The sequence below is a fragment of the Leopardus geoffroyi genome, chromosome B3 (assembly GCF_018350155.1).
Source record: "Leopardus geoffroyi isolate Oge1 chromosome B3, O.geoffroyi_Oge1_pat1.0, whole genome shotgun sequence".
Taxonomy (NCBI): Eukaryota; Metazoa; Chordata; class Mammalia; order Carnivora; family Felidae; genus Leopardus; species Leopardus geoffroyi.
In genome coordinates this window covers 51,782,152-51,804,272 of record NC_059337.1, presented here as the reverse complement: position 1 = coordinate 51,804,272, position 22,121 = coordinate 51,782,152, and the positions used below count along the sequence as shown (strand labels likewise).

Here is a 22,121-nt window from a genome sequence, read left to right as displayed (position 1 = left end):
GGTGAAGCAATTAGGAAGTGTCACGGCCAAGATTCACACTCAGAGAACACGACTTTGGAGCATAAGTTCTTAACCACCAACTGGTATTGGTCCCCTTTAGTTTGGTTTTCCACCCCAACCCTGTACGTTAATGCCACTGAGCTCTCGCCATTTCCCCATCATGCATCCCTCCCCAGTTCCTAAACCTTTCTGGACTTTGAAGGCCCAAGTCCTACCTTATCATGTGTTCTAGGGCCCACACTCAAGTGTTTTCTCTGAACACCTATTTTATTTTTACTCTTAAAACTACATTTTATCTTTTAAGGGCAGAAATCAAAGGTGACCTCAAATTCCCTTATATTTCTTACATTGAATAGCACCAGACTGGGCACAAAGACTCAAGTAATTTTTCAAGACCTAAAAGCCATCACTATTCTCTAGAACTGTTCCAGCCAGTCAGTAGCCACTAGTCACCTGTGGCTACTGAGTACTTCAAATGTGGCTGGTGAAACTGAGAAACACCATTTTTAATTTTAATTAATTTAAATGGAATGATGGGTTCTTGGTTTCAATAATAGAAAACTATGTCTGGAAAAAGTTGAGTATGTGAATCTACCTTTTTCCACCTGTAAATTTTAGGGTATCTAAATACAGATCAATTATTTCTATTGTAAGTTTAGCACCCAAACTCAAAGTGTAAAACATACACCAGATTTCAAAAGACTTAGTAATAAAAATCAGTGTAAAATATCTCTATTAATACTTTTACAATATTGACATGTTGAAATGATCCTATTTTAGATTAGGTTTCTTTTTAAATTTTTAAAATATGGCTACTGAACAACGTAAAGCTACATGTGTAGCTCACATATTATTTTTATTAGGACTGCTTTAGAACAGAAGACATTTGAAAATCAGCTCTCCTCCTAACCAAGTGACGCCTTTCGAGGGGTGCAAATTTTGAGATTAGGGAACTTGCTGCTTGCTCCAGTCCTGTCAAGAAGAGTTCCATGCATCCTAACGGGCCTGGAGTGTACCACAACATGGTAAGAACATACCTTAGATTTGGTAGGAATAGCAGTGAAATTTCCGTTAAAACACATGTTGGATTCAGTTGAGTTTTCACAGAAGTTCTTTTTTGCCGCATGCCTCTCAGAGGCTCACACACAGAACTACCTTACCCCAAACAGTGTGAACTATTTTCAGAAGTAGTGATGGGTGGACTTCTCTCAACAGTTCAGCTCTCCATGAGCTGGTAGTGCTTTAAGTCTGTTATAAGTAAAATTACTGATCCTTTTCCTCTTTTCATCAGAATATATTAGTTCATTGCATTCTAATGATAATTCTACCGATAGTGCTTTTGATAAAAAAAAAAAAAAAGGAATCCATACCTTTTGACTCAAAAAGTAGATATAAACAACAATAGTAATCTCTATTTCAAAATGTGCATAGTAAACTAAATGATCAGATATTTCAGGGAAAAAAAATTGGAAGCAGAGTCTAAGAAAAATCTTTTCTTAGGTTCTATTATCTTAGGTTAAGAAAAAAAAAGTTTTCTAAGACTGCACAGAAATAATGCAGAAAACCCCAACTCTTTTTTACAAATGGAAAAACACATAATTGAAACTAAATCTTCACATATAATGGATAGAGCAATCTGTAATGTATTTTTAGTAAATCAAACTTCTGCTGCTTCTATCAGAACCCCAAAAGCTCAGTTCAGCATAAAGAGAATTCTAGAAGTGATTCTTTATTTGCCTGTTGTGTATATCTCAGTAATTTCATACTGCCATGCTTCCGAGAGACAGGAACATTAGCTGCCTCTTTATTCTAAATTGCACAGGCAAAATTATGTACTTGCAACTCAGTGTAATTGGTCTTTCTTTCCAAAATGTCATTCTTGTCTAACATAAGTGTAATTCAATTCAGCATTCACTGAACTTTGTATGCCAAATACTTTGCTGGGCTCCTAGAGAGACAAAGGCCAGAAAAGCTAGTACTGACCCCTCAAAAATTTTATTAATCTAAAAAGAAGATAGCTATGTAAATAAATAACTACAGCTTAGTTTTATTACAGGAAAAAAAATTCACACATAAAGAACACAGCTCAAAAAGAAAAAAAAAATCACTTCTCTCTAGCAGAAGGAATTGCTCAAGAAGGAAAGAACGTATTAGCCATGTTTTAGAAGATGAAGAGGAGCTCATTGGACAGGCAAAATAGGGTGGGATGGAGATGAAGGAAATTGTTCCCAACAGATGAAGCACAGCATGTCACTGAAGCATGACAGAACACACTTTGTTCAAGATGCCCTATTAGAAGGTCAGATTTAAGAAAGTTAAATGCAAATGATTAGGTACAGCATTAGACAAAGCCCCTTTTAAAAAAAAAAAAAAAAAATCAACCCCAGTTCTTCATCACCCCCACCTCCCCCCCCCCCCCCCCGCTCCAAGTTCCATGCCTTTCCCATATAACTGCAGTCTCTCTCAGTAATAGGTCAGAATACATTTCCCAGATCCTGGTTCAGCCATGTGACTTGCTTTGAGGAAAAGAATGAGGCTAAAATGGTGGTTTTGAGCTAGACCTTAAGAGGCCTTGGCTGTTTGCTCTCTTGTACCTCTGCCATTAACATGAGAGACACTTGTTAGGGCTACCCTACTGGTCCCTGGAAGATGAGAGACAAGTGGAATGAACTCTAACCACCTTTCCTGACCCACAGATCAACCCAGCTTTGATTAGCAAACCCCCCACAACCAACCCATATATCCACATCCCCGAGTACAAATTGTTTTATACAACTGGAGTCATTTGTTTTGCAGCATTATTGCAGCAATAGCAAACCAATGTAGCCATAACAGTGAACTTGGATTTTATCATGTGAATGACAGAAAACTATAAACAATTTTAACAGATAACTAAATTGTTTCAGAAACAATTGGCTTCAGCAACAAAGTGGAGGACAGAGATGGAAAGAGGATGGTGGGAGAGGTAGTGGCAAAGAAGTTATTTTAATGGGCCAACCCCAAGAGTATGCAGATCTGAACCAAGGCAATGGCAGTGTAAATGGAGTAGAAAAGACAGACTGGAGAGAGATTTAAAATGGAGAATTGATAGAAAAAAAGAGAAGGGAGCATTTTTGTCTCCACTACTCCATCCCAGCCTGGCTTGGAATAGTTGGTGGATCAACAGGTACTAGTAGGAAATACAAAACAAAGATCAGATTGGCCACTGAGTGCTGGGGTAGGGGTAGGAAATAGGAGTATTTAGTTTTAGATACATGATGTCTGAAAAACCTGTAAGCATCTAGACCAACATTCTGAAGGTAAAGAAAGATTCTGCTCTGGAGATTGGGAATGAGGTCTCATCTAGGTATATATTACTCAGAAACCATTAGCATACAAATGGTGGCTCCCCCATGGGTGCAGATGGAGAGATGATGGCATAAGAGAAGGATAGGTGCTCAAATGTTGGCTGTTGCAGGGAAGTCAAAAGAAGGACTGAGAAATATTCTTTTGATTTCTCTATCCTGTTACCCCTAAGAGAAAAACTCTTTTCACAAATGGACAGAGGTAGCCTGGGCCCCATTGAACTCACTGTGTATTCAATAACCCACAACTGGGAAATTCACAGTGTAGTTGCTTTGAATCAGATCACTACTTTGCACCAGGTCAGGGCAGCATAATTCTGAGAACAGTCAACAGATTTACCCTGAACACATATTTTGGGAATTCATTATCATCTGTACTATATCCCAAAAAGGCCATTATCCATTATCTCATGAAGTGCACTGGCAAAATCCAACATGCAGAGATCTCACCAAAATTGTTTTTCTGAGAGTAATGCACTTCAGAAACATTTTCTGATTTATAGGCATGTCACATATGAAAAACCAAGAAAATAAATTCTCCCCAGCTCTTATTCTTAAGTGCCCGTGTACTCAATTTCTCTTCAGTGTGCTCTATGCATGACATTTTCCTCCCAATAAGTTATGGCTTATTTCTGTCTCTTCATCAGGATACACTGTGATGATTCTAGGAAACATGCCAGGTATTGATGGCTTGTCTGGCAAATGATATCCACACAGCAAAGATATGGCAACATGAATATAAAATAAAACCAGTATGGCTGTTTGGATCGTTAGGTATTTATACAGGACAGACCCTGGCTGTGGCTTTTAATAGGAAAGTAGTTCTAGGCCATGCAAGAGAACTCAAAGTACTTGTCTCTTTTGTGGCCCTCTTTTTTATTTTTTATTTTTTTGCCATGTAACCCTACTCTCCTGGCCACAAGTGATTGAATCAGGGTAATACCTGACCTGAAGAAAACACTCTATAGGCTGGCAAGTGGCCTGTGAAGTAGTTTAGCCCTAGAGAACTCAGCCCAGAAGGAATACAATATATCAGCTAGTGACTAGCTAATCATACTCTTTAGATGGTGGTGGTAGAAGGGTAGTCATGTGCTTGAGGTATACAGAGTTAGTTACAGCTGGAGCAGAGGGCAGACACAGAGGATTCCCTAACAGTGAGCAATCGAAAATTGAGTAAGAGACACCCAGTTCTGAAAGAGCATTAAGTGCTCTTAAGCCAAGGACTACAAGTAGACTGCTGGGGGTGTTTCCAGTCCCAAGTGATGGGAATGATGGTCCAATTTTCTGTGAAGCCTGGCTATGTTTTCCGAGATTTTGTTGTTGTTGCTGTCTTTCATGGCTCTGTAAATCTTTCCAATAAACCCTTATAACAAAGGCAACCTCAACATCCCTAATAGTTGAAACTCAAAAGTATCTCATACAATTTTATATTACTTCCAAATTATGAGTGAAAAATGTCAAAATACAGGGGTGCCTGGGTGGCTCAGTGGGCTAAGCGTCTGACTTAGCTTCAGGTCATGATCTTACTGTTTGTGAGTTAGAGCCCTGCATCGGGCTCCGTGCTGACAGCTCAGAGCCTGGAGCCTGCTTCACATTCTGTGTCTCCCTCTCTCCCTGCCCCTCTCCTACTTGTGCTTTTGCTCACTCTCAAAAATAAACAAACATTTAAAACAAACAAAAAAATATTTTAAAAATGTCAAAATACATTAATGAATTAGATTCCCTACAGATGTCAATCATTCAATCAACAATATGTAGTAATTACCTGCTATGTGCCAGACATGAACTAGCATTAGGAATTTAATAGTGAACAAGATTGACATGACTCCTGACTGTATGGTGCTATGGTCTAGCCTGAAATACTTAGACCGCTTGGCTCTTAACATGTACTATATGGACAGATCTAAACTTAATAGGTCTCAGAAGCTTGTGATCTACATTTTCTTTGAATATTCATGGTTTTCTAAATATATCACATTGACAAGGGTGTGGAATATGCTAACACTTTAGGGATATAACATTTATATTAGAATAAAGTTTAGTTCAGAGGTTTTAAAGATTTACTGTATTTGGAAACGAAGCAAATGATAGAAAATGGGGCTAACAAAACTTTAAACTATTAAGTAGAACATGGCCACTGAGTAGAGCCAGAAGGATAGTAACAAGATGAGGCTTGCAGAAATCAACAGAAAAGAATAAGGTGATAACATTTATATGCCAGCATTTTGCAACAGTGGTAACGTGCCACCTACAAATGAAAGTGAGCCCCCGAAGTAAAAAGGCCATTTTTCTTCGTCCTCAGTAAAAGATAAACTGAAAATTAATGGCATGGATTGCCCAAGATAACAAGGCTAACAATAAAGATGTAGGTGATTCATTAACCCAGATTGAAGAAAAATGGAGAAGATGGAATCTGGTGCTTGGTGAAATTGAAATGTCAAGGAATGGACATTGATACATCCTGCTGGGAACTCAATAGTCAAGCAAAAATTTTTAATGCTGTATTTCTTAGATCACCTAAAATTAAGAGTAAATATATTTCCAGTGAAGGTAAGATGGTCCAGTGAGAGTGGAGAATTTGGGGAACACTGTTAAGGTCTTCAAAGTTTCTCAGATTCTCTAGCTATTATTTTATTTGGAGTATCAGAGGACTGATGCTCTTTATATTCTACCATTCACATTTTTTCAGGCTGTCTGTTCAAGATTCCCAAATCCCTGAACACCTGAACTTGTACTTGCTGTAAGAGATAATCTCCATAGCAGTACTATAGCAATCAGACTATCTCTTAGTGTCTTCAATTCAATGGATTGCAGTTTCAATGCCTGCAGTTCTTTAAGGAAAGAACACAGATGACTTTAGAAATTATAGATGGCATAACTACAGCTACCGAAGATAATTTTAATTACCTCAAAATTTTATTTACCTAATTTTATACAAATTTGAAAATAAAAGTGGATATTATGGAAAATATCAAGTATAAAATGGAGTTGAGAACAGGTAGAGAACCAGACTAGACCAATCATCATCTAAGAAATACAATAGCCAGGGCGCCTGGGTGGCTCAGTCAGTTAAGCGTCCAACTCAGTTTCAGCTCAGGTCAGATGTCAGTTTGTGGGCTTGAACCCTGCATTGGCCTCTATGCTGGCAGTGTGAAGCCTGCTTGGGATTCTCACTCTCCCTCTCTCTCTCTCTCTCTTTCAAAATAAATTAATAAACTTAAAAAAAAAAAAAAGCAATAGAATAGCCAAAGATCTACTCCTAAAGAGTTACCAGACCCAGAAGACTTCACAAGTTTACATGAGAATTCTACAAAACCATCTAACAACAGATGATTTCTTTGTTATACAAGCTTCCCAAAGCGCGCGCGCACACGCGCGCGCACACACACACACACACACACACACACACACACAAAAAAGGATAAAAAGCTTCACATTTCATTCTGAGACCAACATAATCCTGATAACAAACCAAAATGGAAAGTACTGTCTCTGTCTCCCCTTCAAAAAAAAAAAAAAAAAAAAAAAACCCCACAAGAAAAACTCACATTTATAAACATAGAAGCAAAAATCCCAAATACAGTATCAGCTCAGAATATGGTAGTGTGGTAAAGGAATATATTACATCATGACTAAGAGAATTTATTGTAGGAATACACAACTGCTTCAAAATAATGAAGTCTATTTCTTTAGAATATTTAAAAAAAAGTTTATTTAACTTTAGAGAAAGAAAGAGCAGGGGAGGGGCAGAGAAAGAAAGAGAAACCCAAACAGGCTCCCATCTGTCAGGCCAAAACTCAAAACAGGGCTCAATCTCACTAACCCTGAGATCATGACCTGAGCCAAAAATCAAAAGTCAGACACTCAACCAACTGAGCCACCCAGGAGCCCCTATGAAGTCTATTAATACAAATCACCACACTATCCATTTAAAGGAAATAGAAACCAAATGATCATCTTAGGCTGAAGAGTACACTTGACAATATTTAAAACAAAATGTCAAAGAAAGCTAAGAAGAGTAAAACTTCCTTATAGAGAATTCTGCGTAACACTACAGCAAGCGTCATACCTAATCGTGAAACATTCAAAGCAAGAATTTCCTTGAAAGTAAAAAAAAAAAACAAGAATACTTCCACCACTGCTATTCACTATTTAAGGTTTTAGTTAACACACACTGAAACAGGAAGAAACCTAAAATACAAGTCAATGGAAAAGAGGAAACAAAACCTATTTCAGAAGTTATGGTTAAACTATTAGAACTAATGAGGAAATTCAATATAAGATCAATATTTGAAAAATTAATAGTTTCTAATACTCCAATAATAGCCAGTTAGAGAATATTAGGGGAAGGAGATCCATTCACAATAGCAACAAAACCATCACATCACTTAGAAGTAAATCTAATGAGGGGTGCCTGAGTGGCTCAGTCGGTTGTGCATCCGACTTCAACTCAGGTCATGATCTCGCAGTTTGTGAGTTCGTGCCCTGCATCAGGCTCTGTGCTGACAGCTCGGATCCTGGAGCCTTCTTCAGATTCTGTGTCTCCCTCTCTCTCTGCCCTTCCCCCACCTGTGCTCTGTCTCTGTCTCTCAAAAATGAATGTAAAAAAAAAAAAAAATTAAAAAAAGAAGTAAACCTAATGAAAAATGTTAAAGACTTACATGGAAAAAACAATGACAGAAAAGAAGACAAAACAGCTAGAGAGACAGACAATGTTTCCTGGATAGGAAACCCCAGTGTTTTGAAGAGAAGGTTTTTCAATCTACAAAATCAATGCAATCTCAGTCAAAATCTCCAAAAAACTTTTGAATGGAGTATGTTGATTACAAAAGTTTACATGCAACACTAGAATGACACTTAACACAGTGAAAGGCTTACACGAACAGCACGTGAAAACTATTAACTAACGAACGGCCGCTTCAAGGCTTGCTTTTCATGCTCACATAATGAAAGATAGTAGCTGGGAAGACCGTGTGACTCGGTTAAGTGACTGACTCCTGATTTCAGCTCTGGCTCAGGTCATGATCTCACGGTTGTGAGATTGAGTTCCATGTCAAGCTCCACGCTGGGAGCGGAGCTTAAGATTCTCTCTCTCTTCCTCTGCCTCTGGAATGGTCTTTCCCTCTCTCAATCTCTCGCTCTCTCTCAAAAAGAAGAGGAAACAAGAGGAAACAAGAGGAAACAAAGAAAGGAGAGACGGAGACACGGGGAGAGAGAGAGAGATAGAGAGAGAGAGAGAGAGAGATAGAGAGATAGAGTCGTTGGGGGGGAATGGCAGAGATGAATGCCTGCACAATTTAAATCCTCTCTCACACCTAGTCCTCCTTTCTTTTGTTCAGTATCTATACATGAGTTCTCTAAATTCAGTGCACTATATGACTGTTCTGTACTTTGATACATTCTCTTAAAACACAAGACCCTAGAATTTTGCAACTTTTCGCATCAGTCTCTGCATCTCACACTTAAGCTTTGAGTACATTTTAATACATGATTGCTTAGAATTAAAACAGGTAATACCCTGTCTCCTTTGACACTCAAAAATTCAAAGAAATTTGACCTGATGCCTTGGTGTCACATCAGCTAGAAAACACAAAACACAAATAAATGCTGAAAGAAAACATTTCGAACACTCCCCAAAACACACTGTTTTACAAGAGCACTGTTGCCAAAATTAGAAAAATCCATTACGTTTTTAAAATCTAATTTAAAAATACTTTGTCTTACCAATTTCACTGAACATATACTTTTCCACTTTTAAATTTAATAATTTCTGTGTGTTCTCTGATAGCAAAAAAAAAAAAATAGTAGAAAAAGCTATCGCTTTTTTTGACTACTTTTTTTGAATAATTTTTATTTAATGTTTATTTTCAGAGAGAGAGAGAGAGAGAGAGAGAGAGAAGAGAAGAGAAGAGGAGTGCGAGCAAGGGCAGGGCAGAGAGAGACAGACAGAGGATCCAAAGCAGGCTCTGTGCTGAGAGCAGAGAACCTGATGCAGGGCTCCAACTCAGGAGCCTTGAGATTATGACCTGAGCCGAGGTACGATGGTTAACCAACTGAGCCACCCAGATGCCCCTTTTTCGACTACTTTTTAAATGTTAGTTGTCCCCCCAAATTTGCCAGTTTTCTTTCATCAGTCTACAGGTACTCTCTGGGCAAGACCAAGCTTCAAGTATTCCCCACAAGCTAAACAGCTTCCATATTTACAATTCTGCACCATTCATCCTTTCCCCTGAACTCTATACCACCTACTATCTACACCCATTAGGACAACCTAAAGGTCCTTTCTCAAAAAAGTAAATCAATACCATTTCCTTCATTTCCTAAAAACTTCTGCTCCTTTCCTGCCTTTCCTTTCTTGGAGATACATCATCATTCCCTATTCATTCATACGGTATCTATCGAGCACCTGCTATGCACAATCACTGTTCTGGATGTTTGAAACCACAGTGACCAAAACAAAGATCCCAGTCTTCAAGGGCCTCCTATTCTACTGAGAGCTGGTAGATAATAAATTGAGTAAGTGATATGGTATATTAAAAGTCAGGAATAAATAGAACAGAGTGAGACTTGAGGAAGGGCTTTTTTTTTTAAATGTTTATTTTTGAGAGAAAGCAAGTGTGAGCAAGGGAGGGGCAAGGGAGCAGGAAGAGGATCTGAAATGGGCTCTGTGCTGACAGCAGAGAGCCCCATGAAGGGTCTGATCTCAGGAACCATAAGATAATGACCTGAGCTGAAATCAGAGGCTTAACCAACTGAGCCACCCAGGCACCCTGAGGAGATAGACCTTGTAGATATAACGTGAAGGGGTTAAAGGCCGTTAGCATGTGGATATCTAAAGAAAGACTGTTTCAGACGAAGAGAAGAGTCCGTGCAGAGGCCCAAAGCAAGAACATTCCCTTGTATACTTGAGAAGAGTAACTTGCTAGAACATAGTAAATGGGGGAGGCAGGGGAGTAGGTGGGGTGAAGGGAGTAAGATGAAGAGAGAAGATGGAGGGCCATATTATACGGAGCCTTAAGGGCTAATGGAGGGACTTTGACCGTTGCATGCCTTTGAGCAGAGACATTATGTAATCTTATCTTTAAAAAGTTCACTGACTGCTCTGTGGAAATTAGACCTTAGTGAGGCAAGACCATATACTACAAGCTAGTTAGTAGGTGATTACTACAAACCAGCTAAGAGCTAGTAATAGCTTGGAATGCCATCATCTCTCTTACCCAAGCTGGGAACCTGAAAGAATTCCTCCTAGGCATTCCCCTCTCCCATTTCCCAAATCATTTCCTCACCCTCCCAACACACATACCTGGATTCTATTTCCAAATAGCAACCATGCCCTCCACCTCTTACCACAGCCTCCATTCAGGCTTATCTGGACCACTGAGATGGCCTCCTAACTGGCCTTCCTGTCTCTGACTTACCCCTTAGTCTATCAGCCAGGATATCTTTCTGATCACAGGGAACCTTAGTCTGGGATACATACACAGACTTCACTAGGTCTATGATACTGAGAAAAGTACATTTTCAGTAAAATCTAACTGAAATTTAGTATTTTCTTTGATTACGAATGTAAGAAACAACCATAGTATTAGAACCCATGATGTCATCAATAGTAATTACAGATATTTTCATATCACATTATAGTTTGAAACCTACATCTCAACATCATCTATAAGTATTACTTCGAAATTATGTTATTAGATCTACTGCTAGATCTTTTTGAAGATGTGCTAATGGTGGGGTGCCTGGGTGGCTGAGTTAGTCAAGCCGAATTCGGCTCAGGTCATGATCTCATGGTTCATGAGTTTGAGCCCAAGTTGAGCTCTACACTGACAGCTCGGAGCCTGGAGCCTACTTTGGGTTCTTTGTCTCCCTCTCTCTGCCCCTCTGCCACTCATGCTCTGTCTCTCGGTCTCTCAAAATTAAATAAACATTACAATTTTTTTTCTGCTTTAAGAATAAAATGTGCTAATGGACAAATATCATAATTAAGAAATATTTGTATTTCAATATTATAGGATTTCTTAAATTTTATTTTTGAGAGAGAGAGAGAGAGAGAGAGAACACTCAAGCAGGGAGGGGAAAAGAGAGGGGGAGACAGAGAATCCCAAGCAGGCTTCTCATTGTCAGCACAGAGCCTGATGTGATGCTCAAACTCACAAACTGAGATCATGACCTGAGCTGAAATCAAGAGTCAGTCGCTTAACCAACTGAGCCACCCAGGCACCCCATGGATTCTTTTTTTTTTGTTGTTTTCAATAATTATTTTGAAAGAGAGAGAGAGGGGGAGGGAGGGGGAGGGAGGGGGGAGGGGGGAGGGGGGAAGGGGGAGGGGGGAAGGGGGGAAGGGAGAGAGGGAGAGAGGGAGAGAGGGAGAGAGGGAGAGAGGGAGAGAGGGAGAGAGGGAGAGAGGGAGAGAGGGAGAGAGGGAGAGAGGGAGAGAACAGGAAGAGGCAGGTAGACACAGGGTCCAAAGCAGGCTCTGCAGTGACAGCAGATGCAGGGGTTGAACTCACCAACTACGAGATAATGACCTGAGCCAAAGTCACATGCTTAACTGACTGAGCCACCCAGGCACCCCACCATTAGCACATTTTCAAAAAGATCTAGTGGTAGATCTAATAACTATCATCATTTCAAAGTAATAATTATAGATGATGTTGAGATGTGGGTTTCAACTATAATAAAACCAAGAGTCACTTAACTGCCACCCAGGCACCCCTCTATGTATTTTAATTTATACATTTAAAATTATTATTCCTTGGAATTTATAGGTTTTACCAAACTTCCAAAGGGTTTCAAAGCCAGAGGGATTACAACCCCTGTTCTAATCCTATCTAATCTATTCAGATCTGAACTTAATACTTCCATACTTTCGAAATCCTCAGGTGGCTTGCCAGCACACAGGATAAAGTCCCAAATTGTAACAGTGCTACAAATTTTTCCACGTCCTCACTTGGCTAACTTTTCCTGCTTTATCTCAAGTCATTTGTCCTTTCCCTCATTCTACATTCTGACCACCCTTGACTCCTGCTGCTCCTGGCACTTGGGTCCTTCATTCCTCTGGGCTTTTGTTCCTTATGTTCCCTTTTCCTGCAAGGCCTACCCAACCCTGGAAAACTCCTACCCCATCTTCAAAATTCATCCTTCTCCAGTATCGCCTCCTCTCAGGCCAAATTAGTTTTCTGTTCATTCACATGTCCACTGCACATCAACAGGTGTTTTCACATCCTATGGCCATCTTGGTTGACCAAGATGGTTGACCATCTTGCTTGCGCCTCTCTTGCCCAACAGTAGCACTTCATGGAAAAAGACTATCTTTATTACCTTGGAATGTCTAGAAGGCTTTAACATATGCTTCATAAATGGCTAGTTGATTTCAACTAAATAGTTCTTTAAGAAAATTGATCTGCGGGGCACCTGGATGGCTCAGTCAGTTGAGCGTCTGACTTTGGCTCAGGTCATGATCTCACAGTCTGTGGGTTTGAGCCCCACATCGGGCTCTGTGGCGACAGCTCAGAGCCTGGAGCCTGCTTCCGATTCTGTGTCTCCCTCTCTCTCTGCCCCTTCCCTGCTCATGCTCTGTCTCTCTCTGTCGCAAAAATAAATAAAAACAGTAAAAAAAAAAAAAAAATTTTTTTTAAAAAGAAAATTGATCTGAGATTATGACTCATGTCTTTCATTTATAAGAACACGATCAAATATACCTCAAAATTTTCCCCTCAGTCTTCTTATAATCTTTAGGTTAAGAATCTGAGATTCCTTTTGCCTATAAATTTGCTTGCAAGTCACAGACCAGAAGATATTGGTAATACATATATCTAAGGATTCAGAACCACCGTTAAAAAAAAGAAATCTACAAACTGATAAAAACAACCAATCCAATAAAAAATTGGGCAAAAGATTTGAACAGGAACTTGGAAATGGAGGGTATCCACATGGACAATAAATATATGAAGCAAATTTCAGTAGAGCTTTATATGACTCATTAGGGAAATGAGAATGAAGACACAATGAGAAACTACTATTCCCACCCCAGAAAGGCTAAGATTTAGAAGACTGACAATATGAAGTGTTTTTAAGGATATGGATCTCATATATTGCTGAGGGGGGCATGCAAAATGACATAATCTCTTTGGAAAAATCATTTGTCAGTTTCTACTAGGGTTAAATATGTATTTGCTTTATGATACAGGAATTCTATTTTTTTTTTATCTCTAACAGGAGTGCAAATGTTGTATCATTGGTACATTATACTCATAGCAGCTGTATTCATAATATCCAAAAGATAAAACCACCCAAATGTTTATCAACAAATAAATTGTGACACATTTATATAATGGAATACTACCCATCTATTAAAGAAATAATTGGCTCCAGCAACAAGACAGAGAAATGTCAGATGCTATGTTGCAGGAAAGCCTGACAAAAAGAGTTCTATTATATGATCCCATTTATATCAAGTTTAAGAACAAGCAAAAGTAGGGGCACCGGGGTGGCTCAGTTGGTTGGGCGTCTGCCTTGATTTCAGCTCAGGTCATGATCTCATGGTTTGTGAGATCAAGCCCTGCATGGGGCTCCGCATGGACAGCTCATAGCTGCTGGAGGTTCTCTTCCCCTCTCTCTGCCCTTCCCCATGCTCATGGGTATGCTCTTGCACATGCTCTCTCAAAAATAAACTTAAAAAAAAAAGAGCAAAAGTGAAAAATGTTGATGAAAATCAAAATTATTAATTCTTCAGGGAATAGAATGAAAAACACACAAGAGAATCTCATGAGGTATAGGAAATATTCTATCATTTTATCTCAAATATTGCTTATCCAGACATATACATATGTAAAAATTCAAACTATATACTTAAGACTAGTGCACTTTATGCACTTTATCTTTTATTACTAAGTGTAATAAACTTGGTCAAATCTGCAGTAGTAGTATCTTGGGAAACTCAAACCATGGCATAACCATTTAGACAGTATTTTGTTTTTTTTTTAACGTTTATTTTTTTGAGAAAGAGAGAGACAGAGCATGCAAGTGCATATGCACAAACGACTGGGGCAGGAGCGGAGAAAGAGGGAGACAGAGGATCTGAAGCAGACTCTGCCCTGACAGCAGAGAGCCCAAGGCAGGGGCTCGAACTCACTAACCAAAAGAACATGACCCAAGCTGAAGTCAGATGCTTAACCAACTGAGCTACCCAGGTGCCCCAGGAAATGGTTTTAATATAGTCCAAATAAAACTGCCAGTTGACTCAGTGAAAAGAATAAAGCTATTTTGGTAAATAAAGGGGAGAATGAAAGAAATATTTTCGAAGTAAAAGCACACTACACAAATGCACCATTGTAGCACAATCATGTCCAGCCTTGAACCAATGAGAACCTGAGTTAAGCCAATGGCTTAAGGATCAGCTAATACACCGCTGTTCTATTTCCTATATTCTCTCTTCTTTTTTGCATGGGTCTTCACACTGGTAGCACTTGGGACTGAAGAATATTTTATTCCTACTGCAGTCAGGCATGAGATGGAAAAAATATTTTTTTTAAGTTTTTTTTTTACATTTATTTTTGATAGAGAGACAGAGCACAAGTGGGGGAGGGGGAGAGAGGAGACACAGAATCCGAAGCAGGCTCCAGGCTCTGAGCTGTCAGCACAGAGCCCGACGCGAGGCTCCAACTCCTGAACCAGGAAATCATGACCTGAGCCCAAGTCAGGTGCCTAACTGACTGAGCCACCCAAACTACCCTCTAAATTTTTTAATCTACTGAGACTTAAGCTGTGGTCTAACATATGGCCTGTCCTGAAAAATGTCCCATGTGCACTGGAGAAGAAAGTATCTTCCATTGTTTTGGGGTAGAGTGTCCTATACGTGTCTGTTAGATCTAGTTGGTTCACTGTGTTGAGTCCTGTATTTCCTTGAGCAGGAGACGGGAGAGTAATGGATGAAGAGTTGGATATGGAAGAAAGATGGAAGGGAAGGTTGGTTGGAGGGAGCAAACTGGAGGGGTGGAGGATTTAAAGAAAAACAAGAAACCCCATGGCTTCTTAGGATAAATTTTTTATTTGGTGTTGTTACTACTAATAATCACAGCTATTAATAATAATGCAATTAGCTCAAGCTTGGTCCATAGTACAAACCTGAACACAATATTTAGGTTTTTTTAATTTTAATGTTTACTTATTTTTGAGAGAGACAGAATCTGAAGCAGGCTCCAGGCTCTGAGCTGTCAGCAGAGCCCCACATGGGGTTCGAACTCACCAACTGAGATCATGACCTGAGCCGAAGTTGGATGCTTACCTGACTGAGCCACCTAGTATTTTCTTCTAAATTGATGATGACTTGTCTACACAGTGAGTGTACTCTTTCACTGGTTCATCCATTTGTCACACTGTGCTGGGTGATGCTGAGGACATGATAGTGACCAAAATGGCCCAGGTCTCTCCCTCAAGAGGGTTCACTATCCAGTAAACAGAACCTCCCTGACAGACTTGTCCCCAGTGATGACCCAAAGTTGGCGGGGCTGGAATGGGCGAGGTTGGTAGGGTGGGATTAAAAAAAAAAAAAAAACAGAAACAAACAACTATACATGAGAAAAGAGAGAATGGCACAATGTACACTTATTTATTACTTATTTACTAGATTCAGGGCTTTTTTTTTTTCCTACACTTGCTTCATCCAATGGGGCAGTACATATCTTTATCTAAAACCATATACAAAAATTAACACAAAATAGATCAAGGACCTAAATCTAAGACTCAATATAACAAAACTCTTAGGCACAAAAATTAGACAAAACTTCATGATACTGGATTTGACAATGATTCCTTAGATAGGACATTAAAGACCACAGGAAAAAGAAAAAATAGGCAAGCTGGGATACATGAAAGTTAAGATACTTTGTGCAAAAGACACTATTCAGAGAAAAAGACAACCCACAGAATGGGAGAAAATATTTGCAAATCATCTATCTGATAAGAAATTAATATCCAAAATACATAGAGAACTCCTAAAATTCACCAGGAAAAAACCCAAGCAACCCAATTAAAAAACGCGCAAAGGACCTAAATGGACATTTCTCCAAAGATACACAAACGGCCAACAAGCACATGAAAAGATACTCAACATCACTAATCATTAGGGAAATGAATCAAAACCACAGTTAAGATACTGCCTCATACTGAGGTGCCTGGGTGGCTCAGTTGGTTAAGCATCTGACTTTGGCTCAGGTCATCATCTCACGGTTTGGGAGTTGGAGCCCTGCGTCAGGCTCTGTGCTGAGAGCTCAGAGCCTGGAGCTTACTTCAGATTCTGTGTCTCCTCCTCTGTCCTTCCCTTGTTCACACTGTCTCCCTCCCTCTCTCTCTCTCAAAAATTTTTTGATCAAAAAAAATAAAAGAAAAAAATGCCGCCTCATACCCATAAGGATGCTACTATCAAAAAAAGAGAAAACACGAAGTGTTGGTGAGGATGTGGAGAAATTGGAACCTTTGTGCACTGTTGCAGGGAATATAAAATAGCACAACTGCTGTGGCAAACAGCATAGCACTGCCTCTAAAAACAAAAACAGAATTCCTGTATGATCCAGCCATTCCATTTTGGGACATATACTCAAAGGAATTGAAAGTAGGGTTTTGAAGAGATATTTGTACACCCATGTTCTTAGCAGTATTTCCAACAGTTAACACGTGCAAGCAACCCAGTGTCCATCAATAGACGAATAAACAAAATGTGGTATATCCATACAATGGAATACTATTCCACCTTAAAAAGGAAGGGAGGGGCGCCTGGGTGGCTCAGTCGGTTCAACGTCCGACTTTGGCTCGGGTCATGATCTCACGGTCCGGTCCGTGAGTTCGAGCCCCGCGTCGGGCTCTGTGCTGACAGCTCAGAGCCTGGAGCCCGTTTCAGATTCTGTGTCTCCCTCTCTCTCTGACCCTCCCCTGTTCATGCTCTGTCTCTCTCTGTGTCAAAAATAAACGTTAAAAAAAAATTTTTTTTTTTAAAAAAGGAAGGGAATCCCGCAATATACTACAACATGGACGAACCTTGAGGGCATCGTGCAGAATGAAATAAGCCAGTCACAAAAAGACAAATACTGTGTGATTCCACTGAGGTAGTCAGAGTAGTGAACGCCATAGAGACACAGAGTATAGTGGTTGCCAGGGGCGGGGATAAAGTGTTATTGTTTAATGGGTATACAGTCTGAGTTTTACAAGAGGAAAGACTTATGAAAATAGATAAAGATGGTTTCATAGTATCAACGTATTTGATACCACTGAACTGTACACTTAAAAATGGTTAAGACGGCAAATTTTCTATGTGTATTTTCCTGTAATAAAGAGAAATAACCCCCCAGGGAATGTACATGTTGAAAGGGTGAATTATATGGTATGTAAATTTCATCACTAAAGCTGTAAACATACATAAAATGGACTAGAGGGGAAGAAGACTCTTCCTTATAACAGAGGTCATTTGATAAATGTGGAGGCAGTGGTGGTATAATTGGAAAATTACCATTTTGCAGCCATCATGAAAAAGATTGGTGTGAACAAGAATGGATGCTAAATTTGGGGAGAAAGTTTGATGAGGAGCAGGATATTTGTATGAACTCATGGTCTTTCCAAAGATGGCTTGATTCCAAGTGTACAAGTAGTAAATATACAGAGAAGAAATAAATAATGACTGGGTGGTTAAAATTGTCATCACCTATTAGATGCAGACTGATCTCATATGACTCCAGATAGGACAATCTGGAGAGAACACAAAATCACCAGTGTAATAATTCCACCCAGAGATGCATAATCTGAATGTAATTATGAGGAAACACCAGATGAACCAATAGAACATGTAATATAAACAGTCTATGGTCTTCAAAAATGTCGAAGTCATGAAAGATAAACAGCAACTATTCCTGATTAAACGAGACTAAAAGACATGATACAATTTTATAGGGAGGGTAGAATATTATTTGGACAATTGACAAAATTGGAATCATACTGTAGATTAAATTATTTTATCAAGATTAAATTTCTGGAGTCATATTATGGTTATGTAAAAGAACATCCTTGTTCTTGGGAAATATGCACTCAAAGAGCATGATACTTGCTACATATTCTCAAATGGTCCAGAAAAAAATAAAACAAGGCAGGGGTGTGAGGGAGAGAATAATAAAGCAGATGTGGTAAATGTTGAAAAACTAGTGAATCTGGGTACAGGGTATACAGAAATTCTCTGTACCATTCTTACAATGTTTCAGTAAGTAAAAGTTTAAATAACAGAGTGTTTGTACCAAGTGCTCATTAAAGACCAAAATGAGATTGTTAATTTCATTTGCCTTTTGTATGTGAGCCAGAGAGCAGTTTTGTTTTAGGGTAGCCAGGAAAATCTTTGTCCCCAAATCACACTATCTCTCTGCCACAAAAACTTTGTCACCAGAGGGTGGAATCACAGGAAATTTAAGGAAGTTTTCTGGAGTGGAGAAAACCTCAAGGAAGGAGTGGGGTTACCCTGGGAAAGGTGCAGTGAATATTAAATTAGAACAGTAAATAGGACAAATGAAAAATGAACAGAGAGGCTAATCCTTCTGAATGAAACTGGGGTCAATCTTGCTTTCAGCAGGGTGGGTGGCAGGGGGAGTGGGAGGTGGGTACTGTGACTCTACAACCATAACAACCTACTCCTTCTAGAGCTTTCTCTTTTCACTGACAGGAGAAAGAGTTCCAACCCCCTCTTCCTCAACAGTGAAGGGAGGCAAAGGCTTTTCTTCCAGGTTCCAAAAGGTGAATCAAGTATACTTTCCATCTAGCCTCGAGAGTGAAGGCTGCCTGATTATGTATCACTCCCCACCAAAAAATACTTCTCACTAGAGTCTTAATCCTTTAAACAGAGCAAAGCCTTTCATTTGTGATAGTCCTCAAATGCAAATAATTGGCCAGTGTAACACAGACATGGAAATGTATCCATGCTAAAGTGTCATCAGCTAACAATCGGTATGATCCTTAATTGTAAAAACAACAAAAAACCCAAAACAAAAACAAAATCACCACCAAACCAACCAAACAAAAAGGAGCAAAAAGGAGTAGATTTTCTTGTTTTGGAAAAAAGAGGAATTGAGAAAAACCAAAGAAGAAATTACTGGAAGTAAAAAGAGGGAAGAAAGAGGAAATGAGAAGTCCTTACAACCTTTATAAAATTTGCTAGAAAGTTAGTCCTCAGATTCCTGGTGAACCAAAGCACCTCAGGGGATCATTGTCATTAAATGGTAGGGCACACCTGCTTGCAAGGCACGATTTATGTTGTTTGTTTATTGTAATCTCTAATAGAGCTCAGGTTTTAGAGGATTTTTTTTTTTTTATGTTTGTTTTGGGAGAGGGAGTGGGGAAGGGGCAGACAGAGCAAGGGAGAGAGAGAAACCCAAGCAGGCTCTGTGCTGCCAACATAGATCCTGATGTGGGGCTTGATCCCACAAACCATGAGAACATGACCTCAGGCAAAAATCAAGGGTTGGGTGCTTAACTAACTGAGCCACCCAGGAGCCCCTCAGAGGATTTTTTTTGAATCAAGGTGTGGGTGTTAAAATTGCCTCCGTTTCTCAATCTGTAAAATGGGAATAGTTACATTTGTAAAATCTACCCCACAAAATTGTTGGGATTGATGAGAGAGTTTCTGTTAAACTGCTTTAGGGAAGAAATACAGCACCAAATTAAAATTATATATTTTTTTCTATTCCAGTTGTCTGAACAAATTCTCTTTTCACTTGAACACTTACATCACCCACCCCAATATTATCCAATTGTTGGCAGATTTCATAGTTGACCAGTGTTCACAACCTCAACCTCTCCAGGGCCCACCCAAGTAACACAATTCCGTGAAACTGGCTGATGAGAGGGGAGTGCTAGGGAGTGATGAGGAATGGGCCAGTGGAGATAGCACGTCCCGCCTGAGGGTCTTCATGATACAAAATACATCCAGGAAAGTGGGTCAGCTTTGCCTCCTTTAGATGATGTCTAAATTCCCTGTGATTATTTTGAAATTTCACACTTGGCATGGTAACTGGCTTGGAACTCCTCTCCCACTATTTATTAACCTGCATGGCTCTTGCTGGTCACCGATCATTGCAAAATCATTGAACTTTATGAGTAAAGGGGTTACCACTGACTTGAAAAGTTCACATAAAATACTTCATGTATTTGCAGAACTTTGCCCCAAAGCTCGAATTCTGCTTCCTCTCTTAAAGGACCAAGCTACTGGTTACAAAGTGACAAGTTATGGGCTATTTTTCAGTTACCTTTTATATATTTTTTAAATACTATTTATTATTATTATTTTTTTTGAGAGACAGCATGTGCAAGGGAGTGGCAAAGGGAAGAGAATCTCAAGCAGGCCCCATGCTGTTAGTGCAGAGCCCTACACAGGACTCGAACCCATGACCCTAGTCTCATGACCTGAGCTGAAATCAAGAGTTGGAGACTTAACCAGCTGAGCCACCCAGGCGCCTCCACAGTGACTTGTTAACATAATATGTACACATGTTAGGTTCACCTGTTCTAAGTTTGTACCCAATCTCTGCTTTATCTCCCTTGAACACTCCAGCTAACTCTAACCTCATCTGATTGCAAAGCTATTTGAGTCCTTTGTCCCGCTTAATCTTTTCAACCTCTTCACCCCACCATGTACCCTCATATACCCCCATCCCCTTCCATTCCCCGCTTTCTCCAGACACATACCTATGAAGTCCCATCCATAGGATCCAGAAGCGTTCTCCACCACAGAAGACAAGACTAAGGTCCAAGTCTGGAAACAGAAGCTGTGGTGAGTTGCTGCTTCAGGTATAAATAGGCAGAGGGAGGAGTCTGTGGGAGGGTTAGTCCAGAGGGAAGTCCTTAAAGAGACAGGCCCGGGGCCTGGCTTTGGAGGAGGGGGCCCTTGGACTGTCACAGCCTCGCCAACCCCAAATAGTTTTTTTTAATGCTTGATTCCTGATACTGCAGTAAAGTAGCTCGAGCTGGTTTTTATTATTACAATGATAATGATGTCAAATCAGGTTGACATCTGCCCCCAAAGAACTCAGAACTCCAAATTTCTAGAGCTAGTGAGTTGCTGACCAGTCCCTGGCATGCTATATTGCTGGCAGCTGATCCCAAAGAAAGGCAGCAGTGAGGTCAGGTGTTCTCAAGTTCAGAGGCCTGGTCTGAGACTAGCACCTGTAGCAGCTGGAAGATTGCAGCTGTAACCAGTGAAGTTTCTGTTCTTCATGTGTGTGTATTTACATGTTATTTTGGGTCCACAAGGGACAGGCTCCTTGAACCCATATTACAGCTTACTCCTCTGCACCTTCTAGAATCACTTTCTATCACGGCTTCCAAGACCTTCCCTGCTCTGCCTCTGCCAGCATCTCAACTTTATCCCCTACCACATGGTCCTCTTCCACTAAGGTCCAGCTACCCTGTGTTCTCAATGTAACATATCCTTTAAGTCAAACAAATTCTGTCTCAGGACTTTTGCACTGATTATATCTGCTACTAGAACACGCATCCCACTGTTACTGCTCTTTGCTTTCCATAAACATCTGCCTCCCCGTCATTCATTAGCCCACTGATAAGAGTCTTTCTAAGGGATACCCCTGACTTTCCCCTCGATCACCAGACAGTTTTGTTTTCTTCATAGCTACTAACACTACCTGAAATTACTGAGTTGACATGTTTACTTGGGTATTTCTCCAGTCCCCTCCCCTCACTACACTGTCAGTGCCATAAGAGAAGAGTTGGGCCTACATTGCTCATAAC

The 22,121-nt window shown here is 39.8% G+C and overlaps 1 protein-coding gene across 1 annotated transcript in view; it reads right to left on the bottom strand.

Moving 5' to 3' along the window:
* The window catches only part of FAM214A (family with sequence similarity 214 member A), a 116,723-nt gene extending 95,573 nt beyond the window's left edge, over window positions 1-21,150 (bottom strand). The window contains exon 1 of the mRNA XM_045449702.1: window positions 21,063-21,150. The gene's annotated coding sequence lies outside the window, so the exon portion shown is untranslated. The remainder of the gene's footprint in view (window positions 1-21,062) is intronic.
* Between the last annotated feature and the right edge of the window lie 971 nt (window positions 21,151-22,121).